Source organism: Petromyzon marinus, unplaced genomic scaffold (genome assembly GCF_048934315.1).
Source record: "Petromyzon marinus isolate PM22_M1 ecotype Great Lakes invasive population unplaced genomic scaffold, UKy_Petmar_22M1.pri1.0 PM_Scaffold_7, whole genome shotgun sequence".
NCBI classification, from domain to species: Eukaryota; Metazoa; Chordata; class Hyperoartia; order Petromyzontiformes; family Petromyzontidae; genus Petromyzon; species Petromyzon marinus.
Genome location: NW_027423677.1, coordinates 2,187,235 through 2,204,847, shown reverse-complemented (window position 1 = coordinate 2,204,847; position 17,613 = coordinate 2,187,235).

Genomic DNA, 17,613 nt, shown 5'->3' with positions numbered 1-17,613 from the left:
CATTTTCACCACAAGTATTGTGGTTAATGCACACATGATTCCTCGTAAAAGGTTTCAGTTTTGTTGCCAGAAAAAAGGGGAAAATCCTATTATATTTTGGTACTGGCAAAGGAGGTCTAATGATGGTTGTGACTACTTTGTTAACAAAATGAATGGTTCTAGATTTAAAGCTTTCGTGACTGCTAGGATCCATACTCTTTGGTTCTATTGGGTAAAGTCACGTAGGTGAAAATAAAATAACAAAAAATCACGACGTTTCGGCCACAACACAAGCGGCCTTCATCAGGTGAAGGGACGAGCCTGTCTGGAGAACAGCGCTGGAGTGGAAGTAGCCACGCTTAGATCACGACATTTAAGCTGTGTGAGAAGAAGAAAAAGACCACGCGCTTTGACAAAGGAATTAGCATATAATTTAGCATTGAAATGGCTCATTCAAATAGCTAAGTTAAAGTATACACATCCGCAGAGGTGCCCGTTGACAAAGGAATTAGCATCGAATTTAGCATTGAAATAGCTGAGTGATTAGCTAGTAACTGGTCACAGAAATAGCTATGTTAAAGTTAGAGTATATACATTCACCGAGGCACCTAGTACTCATCCAACAGGAGAATTTAGCGAAACACAACCACGCTCAGACATCGGACCTGTGTGCGAGCCTACAAGGTGTTCTGACAAAGAGATTAGCATAAAAATTAGCATTTGATTGGCGGATTTTAGGAAAGAGGTGGTGTACGTGCCGGTGGACTTGCAGTTTGGCGCGGGGGGGGGGGGGGGGAAGGGGGGAGGGGGATGTTCTGTTTGAGAGGAGACCTGATGGCTCATTGGGGTATTCTGTCTACAGGAAACCCACCCACACAGATTCCTACTTGAAACCTGATTCCCACCACCACCCAGCCCAAAAGAATTCTCTCATCAAAACTTTATTCCATAGGGCTCATTGCATTTCGGACCAACACCACCTGACCAATGCATTAAAACATGTACACCTGGCCCTCAAAAGGAATGGTTACTCTGACCGTACCATCCGCCAAGCTGTCTCTCCCTCCATACAGAAACAACCACTTGATACTCCGGTCAAACCATCACACTTCCATATATCGCAGGCATTACTAAAAAGATTTCCAAAATTCTAAACAAACACAAGATCCAGGTCCGGTTCAATACAGGACACAAAATTCGTGATCTTAATTAATTGTATTTTTACGATGACTTTTTTCGATTTAAAGCTTTCGTGACTGCAATGATTCATCTTCTTTGGTTCTTTCGGTAAAGTCACGTAGAATGATAATAAAATAATAAATTGATAAAATAAAATAACACAATAATATTCTCGAGACTGTCCTGTCTGGTAGGACAGTCTCGCCCCCTTCACCTGATGAAGGCCGCTTGTGTTGTGGCCGAAACGTCGTGAGAATATTATTGTGTTATTTTATTTTATCAATTTATTATTTTATTATCATTCTACGTGACTTTACCGAAAGAACCAAAGAAGATTTTACGATGACCTTCAGACCGCAGCTCTTTCGCCAGCATTGCCTCTTAATACCTCTCACACCACGGTTAATGGTATGGTTTTACAACATGGAGTATACTAGGGCCTCGCAGCTGTCTCTCTCCCCCTCCTCTGTTCCGACCATGGACGAACTCGTCCGTCTGAACGGGGCCCGTAGCTATCCGTGGTGCTAAAGTTGAGGGTAAGAATCCACCCATTTTTTCGCCATATAGCATTGTGATATATAACGACTTATTGTTGGTAGCTAAGCTGATTGGAGAATATAGAGTTTATTGATAACATTAAGGTAATTTATATTTTAGTTTTTATTGGTTCACTATATAGTACTGTGAATAGCTCAGATGTGTAGGCCTTGACTTCAACATAGTCATTTCTGTGACCAGTCACTAGCCAATCACTCAGTTATTTCAATGCTAAATTCGCCTAGTTATTTCAATGCTAAATTCTCCTGTTTGATTTGTACTAAGTGCCTCGGTGAATGTGTATGGTCTGACTTTAACGTAGCTATTTCTGTGAGCAGTTACAAGCTAATCACTCAGCTATTTCAATGCTAAATTCTATGCTAATTCCATTGTCAAGGGGTGCCTCTGCGGATGTGTATGCTTTAACTTAGCTATTGCAATGCTAAATTCTATGCTAATTCCATTGTCAAGGGGTGCCTCTGCGGATGTGTATGCTTTAACTTTTAACATAACTATTTCTGTGACCAGTCACAAGCTAATCATTCAGCCATTTCAATGCTAAACTATATGCTAATTCCTTTGTCAAGGCACTTTGTTCCTCTCACACAGCTTAAAGGCCGTGATCTGAACGTGGCTCTTTCACTCCAGCGCTGTCCTACCAGACAGTCTCGTCCCTTCACCTGATGAAGGCCGCTTGTGTTGTGGCCGAAACGTCGTGAGAATATTATTGTGTTATTTTATCAATTTATTATTTTATTCTCATTCTACGTGACTTTACCGAAAGAACCAAAGAAGCTGATCCCATCCGTGAAGGATGTCATTCCTGATTTACAGTACCCCGGGGTTTACAAATTGAGTTGTACCTGCGGTGATTGCTACATCGGTGAGACCAGGCGACATGTCTCTGACCGAATTCGCGAGCACAAAGCAGATTTGAAACACGGCAAAACGAATTCTTCTGCCGTGGCTGATCACTGTTACAACGCTGTGGGGGATCACGATATATTTTTTTCCGATACCAAGGTTCTTTGCAAACCCACGGGCTTTTATCAGAGATTTGTTCATGAAGCAATTCAGATTTACAAACACAGACACAATTTCAACTGAGAGGATGGTTTCAAAATTAAGCAACCATTGGAAAGATGTTCTAAATCGAACTAAACATTAAACTAATTTCAATGGTACAGTATATTTTTCGAGTAGTGGTACCCCAAACTTTCGCAGCTCTTATAAATTCCCATTTTCACACCATCAATAGGTAAAATCCCCCTCCCCCCTTTCCCCCCCCCCGCGCCAAACTGCAAGTCCACCGGCACGTACACCACCTCTTTCCTAAAATCCGCCAATCAAATGCTAATTTTTATGCTAATCTCTTTGTCAGAACACCTTGTAGGCTCGCACACAGGTCCGATGTCTGAGCGTGGTTGTGTTTCGCTAAATTCTCCTGTTTGATGAGTACTAGGTGCCTCGGTGAATGTATATACTCTAACTTTAACATAGCTATTTCTGTGACCAGTTACTAGCTAATCACTCAGCTATTTCAATGCTAAATTCGATGCTAATTCCTTTGTCAACGGGCACCTCTGCGGATGTGTATACTTTAACTTAGCTATTTGAATGAGCCATTTCAATGCTAAATTATATGCTAATTCCTTTGTCAAAGCGCGTGGTCTTTTTCTTCTTCTCACACAGCTTAAATGTCGTGATCTAAGCGTGGCTTCTTCCACTCCAGCTCTGTCCTCCAGACAGGCTCGTCCCTTCACCTGATGAAGGCCGCTTGTGTTGTGGCCGAAACGTCGTGATTTTTTGTTATTTTATTTTCACCTACGTGACTTTACCCAATAGAACCAAAGAGTATAAAATGAATGGTCTATTTCCACCTCCAAAATGTAACGTTAAATAACAATTAGGTACATTGGCCCTTTGTTGGAAAAAAAACCCAGTCCAGAAATTGCCCTGCTTGAACATATGTTACTGAAAAACATTGGTTTCAGAAGATTCATGGGCTAATAGTCCTACATTTTAAATTGTTTATTCGTGGTATTAAAACTCTCGTACAGTAAAACCTTGGATTGCGAGCATAATTCGTTCTGGAAACGTGTTTGTAATCCAAAGCACTCGTATATCAAAGCACTCGTATATCAGTTGTGATCACGTGACGTTCGGCAGTACAAAGCTGCTCGTATTGCAAGACCCTCGCTCGTTTATCAAATTAATATTTATTATATATTTTGCTCGTCTTGTAAAACACTCGCAGACCAAGTTATTCGCAATCCAAGGTTTTACTGTATATGCTGCTCTCTAACAGCACTTGGCCCAGCGGTCTGTTAAGGCTATACGGGGGATCTTTTTTGTCTCCGTGCAGGTGTTGATCCAGGGGCTGCAGCATTTAAACCGCGCGATGCACGACGACATCGTGTGCGTGGAGATGTTCCCCGAGGAGCGCTGGGTTGCCCCCTCCTCGCTGGTCCTGCACGATGAGGGCGTCGCAGGGGACGTTGCAGAAGAGAATGAGGAGGATGTGGTGAGTGGAGCGTCAACACTGCCGAACCAAAATCAAACCCAGACACCTGCAGTGTGCGTGTCTCTCTCCCCGTGGTCGCATGGATTTTTCTCCAGGTCCTCCGACTTTTCCTTGCACAGTTACAATCTGACATGCACTTAGAGTATTTGGCTGCTATCAATTTCAAATGTGATAAGATACTTCATTGAACGATCATTTGTGGCCAGGTCACTTAAAAAGAGCTATATAGCTCTCAGGGTCCTTACCTGGTAAAGTTATTTAGTTTATAGTTTTTAAATAGTTTTAATATAGTTTAAACAAAGAATAACAACAAACACTCAACCACTTCAAGAGAGACCTTAAACATAATGAACACCGTGTGACCAGACAACAATCCACATTAGAGATGCTGTTAGCTTGATTTTGCGTTTATTAAATGACTTTACATTACATTACTTCAAAATCAAGTCAGGAGTGCTAATCATTTCGTACTATTTTTGTATGTACGTAGGGGTTATTTGACCATACTTCGGTGCGGGTTGGTGAAGAGGGGGGGGGGCATAGATCAGGAGCATAGAAGGACAGGACAACAGTTCATTTTGCTGTACTGCGCTTTGCTGCCAGCCATTTTGGCGCAGAGCCTATACCACCTGTTATGCATATCCAGGCTCAACACGGTGGCGCTTCCACAGTCTGAGCTGGGTCACAGGGTGGCCTCTATATTGAAAACTAATTTCTTTAGTACTGCTTTTTGTATTTAGATTGTAGTCCTTGCCACGCACCTCTTTTTAGCATGGTTGGCTGTGTACGGTGCGAAATAAGTTTTACATGCATACATACCACAGTGACAAAATGCAAAACATAATAAAGTACAGCAAGAAGTTAATTGAAATTGGCACAAAAACAACCGTGGTTTATGAAAAGTCGACAATATTTCACAAACATAAATAAGTGTTAGATATTAAATCGCATGTAGTGCAAGTTGGCTTGGGCAGATTATTTATAGATTGATCATTGCACGGTTATACTTAGAAAAAACGTTACGTAAACATTAAACACATATAGGGTGACTGATGTGCTAAGCAGGTAAGAGAAAATGTCAATCACAATTGCAAGTGAAATCATAAAGAATCGAGAGATTAAGCATCAAATTGTGAATTAGATGGGAGGGTAACCTTTGTTGTAGATAATATTGGTCGCAAAAGCCTACGCGGTTTTTTTTTAAACATGTGGTGTCTGATGGGCGTGTTCCGGTTGATTCTATCAATCGCCAGAACTGTTTTAACTTATCAATATTTACGGAGGACTCCTCACTGTGATCTTTTGTCATTTTAACAAAGCGTCAGTCTCATTATTGGCATTGATGAGACACAGCATGAAACCACATCCGCAGGTTAAGCGCTATTGTTTTGGATTGCTCCTTCCCCTTCAAGCCAAATTGTATTGTGTTATGCAGTGAGCTGGTAAAAAAATAGTTATTTCATTATTTCAGTGTGTGAGAGAGACGCTACTGTGGTGAGTGCTCATTTGAGTTTGCGTTGTCATCTCCCGGTGCTATCCCAGCTGCTGCTGCTGCTGTCGTCGCTCTTGCTTAGATTACGCAACACGATGTTTGTCCTTTGTTTTGGTCTCCAGCTGAAAGCCGAAAGTGGGAAGATGCGTCGGCCCACTGGCAAAGTGGTCGGCATCATCAAGCGGAACTCGAGGCCGCTGTGCGGCATGCTCATGCCCAGCCCAATCAAGGAGGTGGGCTGATCTGCATGTGTGTGTGTACGTGTGGGGAGCGGTGATGTAGCGGTTAGCGCGCTGCGCTACGAATCCTGGGACCCGAGTTGGATTATATTTATCGCTCATAACCAATAAACAGCGGCAAATGTCTGAACCTGTCTTGGGCCCTTCCCTAGGTCGACTCGGCCATAAATGAGTATCTGATGTGGCATGTAAACATCAGCGCTGTGGAGACAAAGGCGGTCGGGCATGGTGCTGGCCGTACCCACCCCGTCGTTTGCCGTACCAGCTTGAATAGGTGTGTGCTGACGGCACTCGCCCAAACAGTTTGTTGAATGCCTTACTGGGGGCTCTTTGTGCGTGTTGCAGGCCACCCGCCACCTGTTCATGCCCGCGGACCGCCGCATGCCACGAGTGCGGGTGGAGACAAGACAAGCAGCGTCCCTGCAGGCCCCCCGCATCGTGGTGGCCATCGATGGCTGGCTGCGACACTCCCGCTACCCGAACGTACGACTGCACCGTGACGCCCCGCACGCCGTGACACCTCACCCGTCCGTCCCGTGGTCGGCATCGTCGGGCTCATCCTTCTGTCACTTGACGCGCGGCCACGCGGCTCTGTATGCAATACAGCCGTCGAACCCAAAACACGAACGGTGACACGGTGAATTGGAAGTCAGGGTGGATGAGATGGCACCACTGTGATTTTTTTGTTTGAAAGCATGGCAAACTCACCTGTGATTCAACCTAGGTTATTAAGGTGTTGTAAGTTGATAGTCTCAGCCCAGTCACCAATAACTGCACCAAAAACGATATTAAATTTGGTCGTGCACTTCGATTGTTTAATTTCCATCTCTGAGAAAACTACTGCGTTTGACTGCCATGTGATGAACATTGCTTTGATTGGCAGAGTGGTTGGAAAAGCACTGCCCCCCTACAATTTGGACTGCATTTCACTTCAATGGATCTTAGAAGTAGCTCTGTTATGTCTGCTCCTGTGGGTCGTCCTTGACCACGGAGGGTTTGTATAGATTCCTCGTCTTGTGTGATACCATTAACACAATGAGAAACAAAATTGGTGAAAAGTTAAATATATTGTTAAGATGTATTCTTTGGGTTGTATCTTTGTTTAAACAGATGCCGGTTAATATTCTACATAATGTACGTTAGGTACAAGGTTGGCATTGTGGTTGTGCTTTTCATACCTATTTGCCACTGCACAACCGAGCGGCACCATGGCTGGCACGGTTTAGTAGGCTGCAGGTTGTTTATCCACTGCAAAAGCAGATCCATGCCATGGACGGTCAATGCTTTGAACAAGTTCATGGCACATGCAGATGACGCTGTGGTGCCACGTCCCCGTGGTGTACCGACTGCCGTCACACAATTAACATGTCGCTAGCCCCGCCCCTGGCCCTGCTCGGCCCCCGGATAGATTTGGATGCCTTGTGGGGCCAGCATATCACGGTTTGGTTCTGGTTCGACACGGCAAAAAGCCAGTGGGTGACCACAGACACCTCGAGAGCTCTGCGCTGTCTGGGTTCCAATGTACCAGTGGAAATGGGATACCGGTGACGATTGGCCACGTATGTGCATATGCATGTTGAACTTCTTCCGTACCATACGTAGACAACCGTGCTAATCGTCGGTGTGCTTATGCAGGGCCATTTTGTGCGCTCTCTGGGCGAATGTGGGGATAAGGAGACGGAGACAGAGGTACTGCTGCTGGAGCACGACGTGCCACACCAGCCCTTCAGCCAGGCCGTACTTGCATGCCTGCCCCCTCCCACGTTCAGCATCACAGCAGAGGTACGCATGAGACGTGTGACGATATGTCAATTCCTCGATTGAGTTCAATTCTTATGCCTGCAGTGTGTTGGTGTGCTTGGTCGTGCATGTGAGAATCCTTTACTTCAATGTTCTTTATTACAAGGCCCACGGGCCACTGGTGGCCCCTGGGTGGCCTTTGGTGTGGCCCACGACGTGTGGCCCCCGACGTATAGGCCCCCGACAATAGACAAATGCGAAAACACCCCCCATCATCATCGTGCTGTCAAACCTCAATAGTTTCAAGATGTTTGGCCTGCGTAGAATACCTTCTAGAGGACCTCTCTGGAGCTCTCCCTCCAGTCGAGGTCCTTCCGCTGCACTGGCATGAACGAGACGCCACGGGGCTCTACACCTTTACCGCAGACCGTATATAGAAAAGCCGTCGACCTGAAAGAAAGTCGATGGCTCGGACACATCATCGTAAGAAGAGAGGAAATTCACATCGGAGGAATGAAGGCGACGGACTTATGGAAGCACCAGGGCGGAGACCCGAGAGGCAGGCCTCGAGAGTTGCGGATCAAAGTGGTGAGCCAGGATGTGGAGGACTTTGCAGTGGCCGTGGAGATGGTCCAGTACAGAAATGAATGGAGCAAGGGGACTACAGACTTTTTTCCTATAACGCTGTACTTGCGTTCCTGAAGAACACCGAATTGTGGAAAAATCGCATAATAAATAATATAGGGTAAAGCACAGTCCGCGATAACACGTGAGATGCGTATGCAGGCTTAACAAAGACTTCGGGTACGTGAGTAGCATCTAGAAGCATCCAGAAACATCCCGCCTTGTGTGATGCTACACCGAGGCAACCGTACAACCGCTTATTCTGCCTCGCACAACGCAGTTCTGTTCACTCGATCGCCTTTTATCCAATTCGCATCCATGTTATGAAAAAATGTGTTCCCTAATGCATTCATCGCATTATATCTAATTCACGATATGAAAACACGCAGAGTTATAGGAGAACGGACTGTACTTTCAGAATATTCAGTCGCCTATTGAGAAGATAGAACGCCATTAGAATGAAGTTGGTTTACCCATGTATGGCTCACCCTGTGTTTTGTTTGTTGTAAGGCAGCGTTTTGTTGAACCTGGTGCTGTGTGTGTCCCGTACAAGGACCAGGCTGGCAGGGAGGACCTTCGTGCGTTGTCCATCTGCAGTGTGGATCCTCCAGGCTGCACAGACATCGACGATGCCCTACACTGCAAACCGCTCGACAATGGGAACACCGAGGTATTCATTTGGTGGTGGTAATCGTGGTCACGGTCGCGGTAATTCGTGCCTATTCCTTTCATGGTTTTGTCAATGCTAGCGGAGGTTACAAGGGGAGTTTAAGTGGCACAATGCTAAGTGCACTGCACATTCATCCTGTCAAGCTGGTTTAGTTCCAGTCATGGCTAACACCGGTACAGAGTGATATCTAAAAAAAACTGCCCAAGTTCTCCCCTTCACCACCTGCATTGACCATCGTAACAAAGCAAGGTCAAATGACAATCGCAACCCATTACGGCATGGAGAAGCCCTCATCCTGCAGTGGATTGACAAAGGGGTGGACAATATTCCTGTTATTAAGTTTCCAAACATTGTTGCCTTAGTGCCCGTATTCTTGGTCTCTGCTCGGCTCAGGACTGACTTCAACATGGCTCGGTTCTGGCTTGATCTGCTCCGTTGCCTCCAAAGAAGTATGAGTGGCTCAGCTGTGCCTTGGCTCAGGCACAGCTCACGGAAATTCTGAGCGTGGCTGGGAGCATGCAGAGATATACGTGGAGGCACAAGGGACACGGAGGCTCAGGGCTGGAACCATGCTTAGAGGCAGCTTGGGTTTTAAGCGTTGCTTTGATGTGGCTTATTGAGAATTAGAATCAGAATATTTATACTGGAGGAATCCAATGAGCTATAAAGCTATTTTTCAAGCCATGGCTAACACCGGTGTGTTGTACCAGTGACGAATTGGCCACGTTCTGTTTATGTGACAACCCTTACTAGTCGGCTGTGTCGGGTGGTGGCGGGTTTAACGACACATTTATGTATTTACACAATCTAACCCAAACAACCTGTATTATGGATGATATTGGTCACGAAAGCCTACGTGTTAAACTCACTGCACGAAAGACCACCAAATTACATTGCACTAAATTTGGTTAAATTCCAGCTTTGAGAATTAAAAAAATATATCAATTTTACTTTCTTTGGGTGAGCGTAACCCTCAGTGGTCATCGGGAGCCACGTAGACATCTGTTGAGTTCTGGCTTGGGCTTGGATCAGGCGTGGGCATTGTGTAATTGCGAGGACCCCATGGTTCACCCGTGGTGTGTTCATCGTATCCCCGCAGGCGTCTCTGACGTACGCAGAGGCTCAGCTAATGATGGACGACGCTGGGTGGAAGGATCCGGTCACCAGCAGCTTGCGTGGCCTCAACTCCCTGGCCAAGATCCTCAAGCAGAGGCGCATTCAAAACGGGTAACTCATTGTCAAGATCCTCATCCCCTCCACCGCCACTGGAGCGATGAGCCGTATTAATGTGTGCACCGCATTTAGTCGATCGGCAGGTCGCCTGTGGCGCGGTAAAGTGTGGTTACTCCCGTGTCTTCTAAGACATCCGGCCAGCGTGGAAGAGTAGGCTAAAATACATTGAGAGGGACTGTAAAAGGGTGCATCCCTAGAGGGGCCGCCTTTTATGGGAGCCCCCTTCTTCCAGCAGTGGCTTGAGCAAGCAATTGCAAGGCTGCACCTGTTGCTTTTTTGACCCCATGATGCATGAGGCTTGGGTGAATATCATGCACAAACAAGTGTTACAGGATTCATACTCTGGTTTTTTTCGGTAAAGTCACATAGGTAAAACTATAAAATAAAATAACAACTAAATTAAATCACGACGTTTCGGGCGCAACACAAGAGTCCTTCTTCAGGTGGGACAACCACAGCCAGAAACAATTGCTGAAGTGGGCAAAAAAGGGCTGTTGTAACAAGAGGCTATATAGGTAAGAGAGTGGGGGGAGCAAGGGGGGAGAGATAGAGATGTGGGGTGTGGGGTAGGGGAAGTGGGGTGCTGCTAGAGGGATTAAAGGGGCGAGCACGGCAAAATGCCGGGGGGGGGGGGAAGTGAGTGGGGCTGGGAGTGGGAGGCTGAAGAAGCTGGAGATGCGGAAATGAAGGCAACAATAAAGAAGTTAAGGTTTTACCTGGTTAATAACATCCTTCTAGATTGGAGTGTTACAGGCTGCTGCGGGGCTACATTGTGGGCAATAGAGGACAATGCAGTGACATAAATTGTTTTACTCTTCTTAATGCTCCCATGTCTGTGCTCCCCCACCTTTGCCAACGCGTACTGACCACCACGGTTAAGTACGGTAAAACCACCCCACGACCCGTATGACATGGGGCGGCCCTCATCCAGCAGTGGATTGACTTAACGAGCTGTGCATGTTCAACTCAAATATCTGAGTTTGTGAAGTGTCTTATATTAAGATTCTGTGTTGTTTTGGCTGGACATGATAATCGCTCATGTCCCTTTTCCACCCGTAGGGCATTGACTCTGGCATCCCCTGAGGTCCGATTCCACATGGACAGCGAAACCCACGACCCGATCGACCTGCAGACCAAGGAACTCAAGTGAGTCTCGTCAACAAGACACCTCCCATGACTGCGATCCGACTGTTGTGCAGATCTCTCTATCAGAATCAAAATATATATTTCTACTGGAAGAATCCGATGAGCTATAAAGCTCTTTTTTCACAGATGTCCAGTTGGGGCAGGTCACAACGTTACAACAACAAACAATACAAGCACACGTTAGGATTGCAAAGTATTGGAAAGGTAAACAAATAACTTAAACAAATATACAAATAAAACTAAACTATTTTTATCTTACCAAGTAAAACCCTGACCACAAATGATAGCTGAACAAAGTGGCTTATCAAGTGGGAAATTTATTATCACCAAAATAATCTAAGATAAAGAATCTTGACCCATGTGGTTGATGTGTTGTGGTGGCGGAAACTGGTGCGTGTACACAGGGAGACCAACTCGATGGTGGAGGAGTTCATGTTGCTCGCCAACATCTCCGTGGCGGAGCGCATCGTAGGCGAATTCCCCGAGTGTGCGCTGCTCTGACGCCACCCGGCGCCTCCGCCTTCCAACTACGACATCTTGGTGAAGGCGGCGAAATCAAAGGTAGAGTTAGAACCCCTTTTAACGACCACCCTTGTTAACTAATCGCTTAACAACGGGCCTCCATAGAGCTCAATGTGTAGGCTTAACCGACCATTTCCCTGTTAACGACGGGCTCTTGTAGGTACAGTAAATATGAATTAATGCCACGTAGAAGGAAAACAATAAAATAAATATAAAACAATAAAATTATCACGACGTTTCGACTGCAACACAAGCAATCATCATCAGGTGTGAAAACCACAACAAGAAAATTTGAAAAAAGTGGCAGTTATTTTTAACGTTAGCACCACGGAGAGAGATTTGACAGTTTGTTCAGATGGACGAGTCCATCTATGTTCGGAAAAGAGGAGGGGGGAGACAAAAAATAATGGATGCGTTCTGACAGCCACCTTAAGCGTGATCAATCAATTAAGACCCGAAATGGCTTATCAAATCTCTCTCCGTGGTGCTAACGTTAAAATAACCGCCACTTTTTTCAAATTTTCTTGTTGTGGTTTTCACACCTGATGATGATTGCTTGTGTTGCAGTCGAAACGTCGTGAGAATTTTATTGTTGTATATTTTTATTATTTTATTGTTTCCCTTCTACGTGAATTTACCGAAAGAACCAAGAATATGAATCCCTGCAGTCACGAAAGTTTTAAATCAAAATGAATTCATGCATTTATTAACAGTGTTTATTTTAATATGATGTGTTTATAATGTTAGTATCTTTATGTATTAATATCCATTGTTTAAATATTATAAAGTACGTTTTTTGGGTGAACAAGGGAAACTTTCGATGCTATCGGAACGAATTAAGCTTTTAACACGTATTTCCTATACTCGCTTAATGACCAAATCCTTTAATGCTCGTGTTCGTGGAACCAATTACCGTCTTTAAGAGGGGTTCTACTGTCTCTAGATTGCTGTTAACCTTCCTTCAATATCATCCTCCTCGCAAGGAATTCAGAGGTCGTCGGGTGGCTCAAATTTTTGTTTGAGGTCTTTTGGTTTAACCGGGTGAGAACTCAAGAGAACATAATAGTCTCATTTGCAAGGGTCACCTGGGTCACCCTATGACCCAGAGATTACAGCTGGGACCCTGGCTTCAAAATCCAGCAGCCACATTGAACATACTGTGTTATCAAGTGTAGGGAATTGAAGGACTCGGCTCGTTTCCCAGCTACTCCACAGAAATAAGCAACAAAAAACCATCACGATAAATGTAGTACTGTATTTAATTTTAGATAAATTCCAGCACTGAAATGTTGAAATATCAGGTCGACTTATTGTGATGAACATTATGCTCAAAATGGGTGGGAATGTGCTACCCCCTACTGTGAAGCACAGGTGTCTTGAAACGATGTCAGTATTGGCCTGAGCGAGCAATTGCAGGGCTGCACCTTTTACCTTTATCTTGAGATGTAGCCGTATAGTTTCCACTCGCCCTTAGAGGCAGAACAACTCAAAAGGTGTGACGAACCACAGACAACGCTGGAAGGCAGCCAGGCACTGTGCCAGATGTAGATTAATCCACTTGCTGTACTGCCTTCTCCTGGCAAGCCAGGTTATGGAAACCTGAATGCCCACAGGAAGTGCGCTGAATAACGTTTTCTTTCCAATACACCACAACCCTTGCTGCTTCCCCAGCACTGAACTACAAGCCACGTGCGGGATAGTCACCTCACAAACGCCGGTGTGCCCGATTTTTTTGCGCAGAACATCGAGATCCAGGTGGACTCGGCTAAGGCGTTGGCCGAGTCCCTGGACCGGGCGGCGGTGCCGGGAGCGCCACCATACCTCAACACTCTGCTGCGCATCCTGGCCACGCGCTGCATGATGCAGGCCATCTACTTCTGCTCCGGCATGGAGCCCGACACCCACCACTACGGGCTCGCCACCGCCATCTACACCCACTTCACGTCGCCCATTCGACGGTGACGTGCTCTGGCGTCAGGCACACGCGTGAAATCGACCTTCGCGAATATTGAGGGGACTATGTTGTTGTCTTGGTGTGGTCTGGGACTGTGCTGCCTTTCCCAAGTTTAGGAATTTATTTATTAATTGATGTACTTATGCAATGTTAACTTGTGATTACGGCACACCTCCAATTAGCACGGTTGGCTACGTACGGTGCGAATTAAGTTTAACATACAACTTGTATATCTTTTTTCTATTATTTACTTTTACTGATTTGTTTACCTTTCCTCTTCTTAGCACTCCTATCATATACCTACTGGACATCTGTCAAAACGAGCTTTTATCGCGAATCGGATTTCTCCAGGATAAAGATTCAGATTTCGAGTTATTTTTCCAAAAGGTCCTATAAACGGGAAGTTTGGACAATTCCTTAAATGGTTGTTTGGCTTGTGTTGGGGAAAAACTAGAGGATCCGGAGAACACCAACGCCTACAAGGAGGGTGACAGTGTTCCACGTGCAGAATCAAGAATCCATTGCCGTGTTGCAGCAGCGGCCAAAAGTGAAATGCAATTCTGCCATGGATCGCTAACGATTTTGTTGTGGATCTTAAATAAGAACACAGATATGAGCAGGCAGCAATTTGCGCTACATCTGTTGACAAATAAAAAATCCTCAACAAAGAATTAAATTCATACATTAACAAAGATAATTTCCACCAGCAGATGGTGCTAGAACGTGGTATGGCCAGAGTACAGTATTCTATCACAGCGTTAAATCCATCTGAGTCATTGTTTGCGTAGCTTTCTGGTGGATCGTCAAACCCGCTGAGATCCACCAGAATGAATCGCGGTGCTTGGTGGATTAATACCGCTGCTCCGTTGGCATCTCGTGGCCATACCGCAGCCTGTATCTACTATTAATTTAATCTTCATATTAAATAGAGGCTACAACAAATGTGAATATTGTTGTTGTTGTTGTCTCCCTGTACCGTTACAGATACTCGGATGTGATTGTGCACCGGCTGCTGGCCGTGTGCGTGGGCGCCGACCCCACGTACCCGGCGCTCACCGACAAGCAGAATCAGCAGCAGCTCTGCAACAATCTCAACTACCGCCACAAGATGGCGCAGTACGCCCAACGCTCGTCTGTAGCTTTCCACATGCAGGTGGGAGGCGGAAGTGTGGGCCACGTGGAGCTTGCACGGCGTGTGCTTAGGCACCTGATAATGCGTCCATTCGTCTCTTGAAAACCATTTTTAAGGTCACGAAATCAGGCATCGTATTGTGCGTGTAGTAAGAATCAATTGTTTTCTATTCGCACGCTTACGTGTGGTGGTGCCGTGGCTGTACTGGTTGGCTACACTTGACATTGCTTTTCAGCATTCTTCTGTGTTTGCTGAAAAACCTAGTCACATTTGCCCATGATGTGACAACTTTATTTGATTGGCTCTGTCAGGTGATGGAGGATTATAGTCAATACAATTGACATTGTACCTTCACGATTGAACTCAAAATAATCCCCATGACATGATGCCAATAGCACAACTGGAATAAATTAGCGGGGGGATGCAGAAAATAACCTTAAATTTTGTTAATTAATTATGGGCTTGGTAAGTGATGCGCGTGTGTCTGCTCTTGGCCACGTAGCGGTGATTAATGGCTGTTGTTGTTGTGGTCTCAGTTGTTCTTCAAGAGCAAGGGAGTGGTGAGTGAAGAGGGCTTCGTGCTGTTTGTGCGCAAGAACGCCGTGGTGGTGCTCATTCCCAAGTACGGCTTGGAGGGGATGGTTTTCTTTGACTCCAAAGATCTCAAGCTCAACGTTACCTTCGACGAGGAGGTAGGGCATGTGTTCACTTAACCGGGAGGTATTGGCATTTCCTGAACGGCTGAATTCTGCACTTAAACCCAGGACTGGCTTAATGCACTGGGACCCAAGCCCCCTGACCATCTCTCTACGATTAGGTTTCTATCAGACACACAGACACTTGGTTTAAGGTGGAAGAATGCAGTGAGATACGAAGCTCCGTTTTTTTGCCATTTGGAAGTGTGGACTATTACAGAGGAAGTTACACCGGTGGATACATTAGAGCCGGATGGCTCACAGGGCTATACCAAAATAAACTGAAACTGAATTAAATGATGTAAATGCGTTTCAAATATAAAACGGTCACAATTAAATATGCTTTGGAAATAACTGCCATGATGGAGCCCGTATTGTCACGGAGAGGACATCACATTAAAAATACAGTAAAATCCCTCAGATCCGGAAGAATTATAGAGAAAATCTAATGCTTTCTGTAAACAATGAGAAACTCAAAGGGCAGAAAAGTACTTGTAGAATAAAAACAAATGAGGGAAATAGTAGTTGATGCAAAAAGTGATCTCTAGATGGCAAAAAGCACATTTGTGACCATTGGATCTGGTCCTTTCCAGCATGCCTTGCATGCCGCATTACATTGTCACTCTGCGTGGATAATGCACACAGCCTAATTTGGACCAGAAGCTCCAAAGTGTCAACATTTGCAGCCATATTTTAGGTATGTTCTTAACTGCAATTGTACACTCCATATAACCTAAGGGGGGTTGCATCTACTCCTTAATGATGGCCAAATAAGGCTTTAAAATTCCTTGGCTGGCCCGCACATCACAATCCCTTGGTTGGTTTGGTCATTGCAGCCATCGGCTTCTCATGCCCGGTTTTCAGCTCGCGGTGAGGTGGCCCAAGCGGTATTGCATTCGCTGTGTGTTGTGGAGGTTTGCGTTTCAAACTCGGTGGCCACTCCGGTTAATACTGTGGTGTGTATTAAGTGTAAAATATTTACAGGCTATCCGCTTTAACAGTGGACGTTAAAAGAGCCTCTAACGTTATTCGTGTGCCAGCATCATGGTCCAAGGTTGCCAAATTACATGCAAATTACTTATTTGGGGAGCACATATCAATCGTTCACCTCCTTTTACAAAGACGTAGCAGTGACCTTGAATGCAAACGTTTTGAGAATCAGTGAGGCTTTTCTGAGTGACCCATGTAATAGTATGAATAAGAACGTTGGGTTTACGTCAATCCGTGCTTGTGTTAAGGGCACTTGGCAGAGAGCAATCAGCGGTAGTGTAGCGGTTAGCGCTCTGCGCTACGAACCCGGCGACTTGGGTTCAATTCCTTCGCACGGTCAACACCAGTGATGATTATCTGAACCGGTCCTGGGCCTCCCCTAGGTTGACTCAGAACTCAATTGAATGCCTGGTGCGGTGTGTAAACATCGCCACTGGGGAGACAAAGGCGGCCGGGCATGGCGCTGGCGACCCACCCCCTTGTGTGCCGTGCCGGCCTTCATCTGTGCTCCTCGCCAACAGCACTTGCCCCAACAGTCTGTTAAGGCTACATTGGAGATATGTCTTTGTGTTTTGTGTAGGGCCCCACGCTGTGCGTGGACGGCATCGCGCTGAACATGTTCGACCGCGTGTGCGTGCGCGTGTCGCTGGATTCGTCCAACCTGCAGCACCAGCGGATCTGCATGCACCTCGTCCGCCCGGAGGTACTCACCGTGCGGCGCGACGCGCAACCTCGGAATACCACCGATTTGTATTGTGACCATGCTGCTGTTGCTGCTTGCTGCGCCAGCAGTAGTGCACAAAAAACAAACGCTCGCCGCATCGGAACGTCAGCGGGCCGAAAATTAATGACACAAGCCACAGCATAGCGCTTGTTGCCATGCAACCCAAACTGTGGGACCGTATAGTAAACCCATAGAGACACAGATATACATAGGAGATACAGAGAGACCCATTA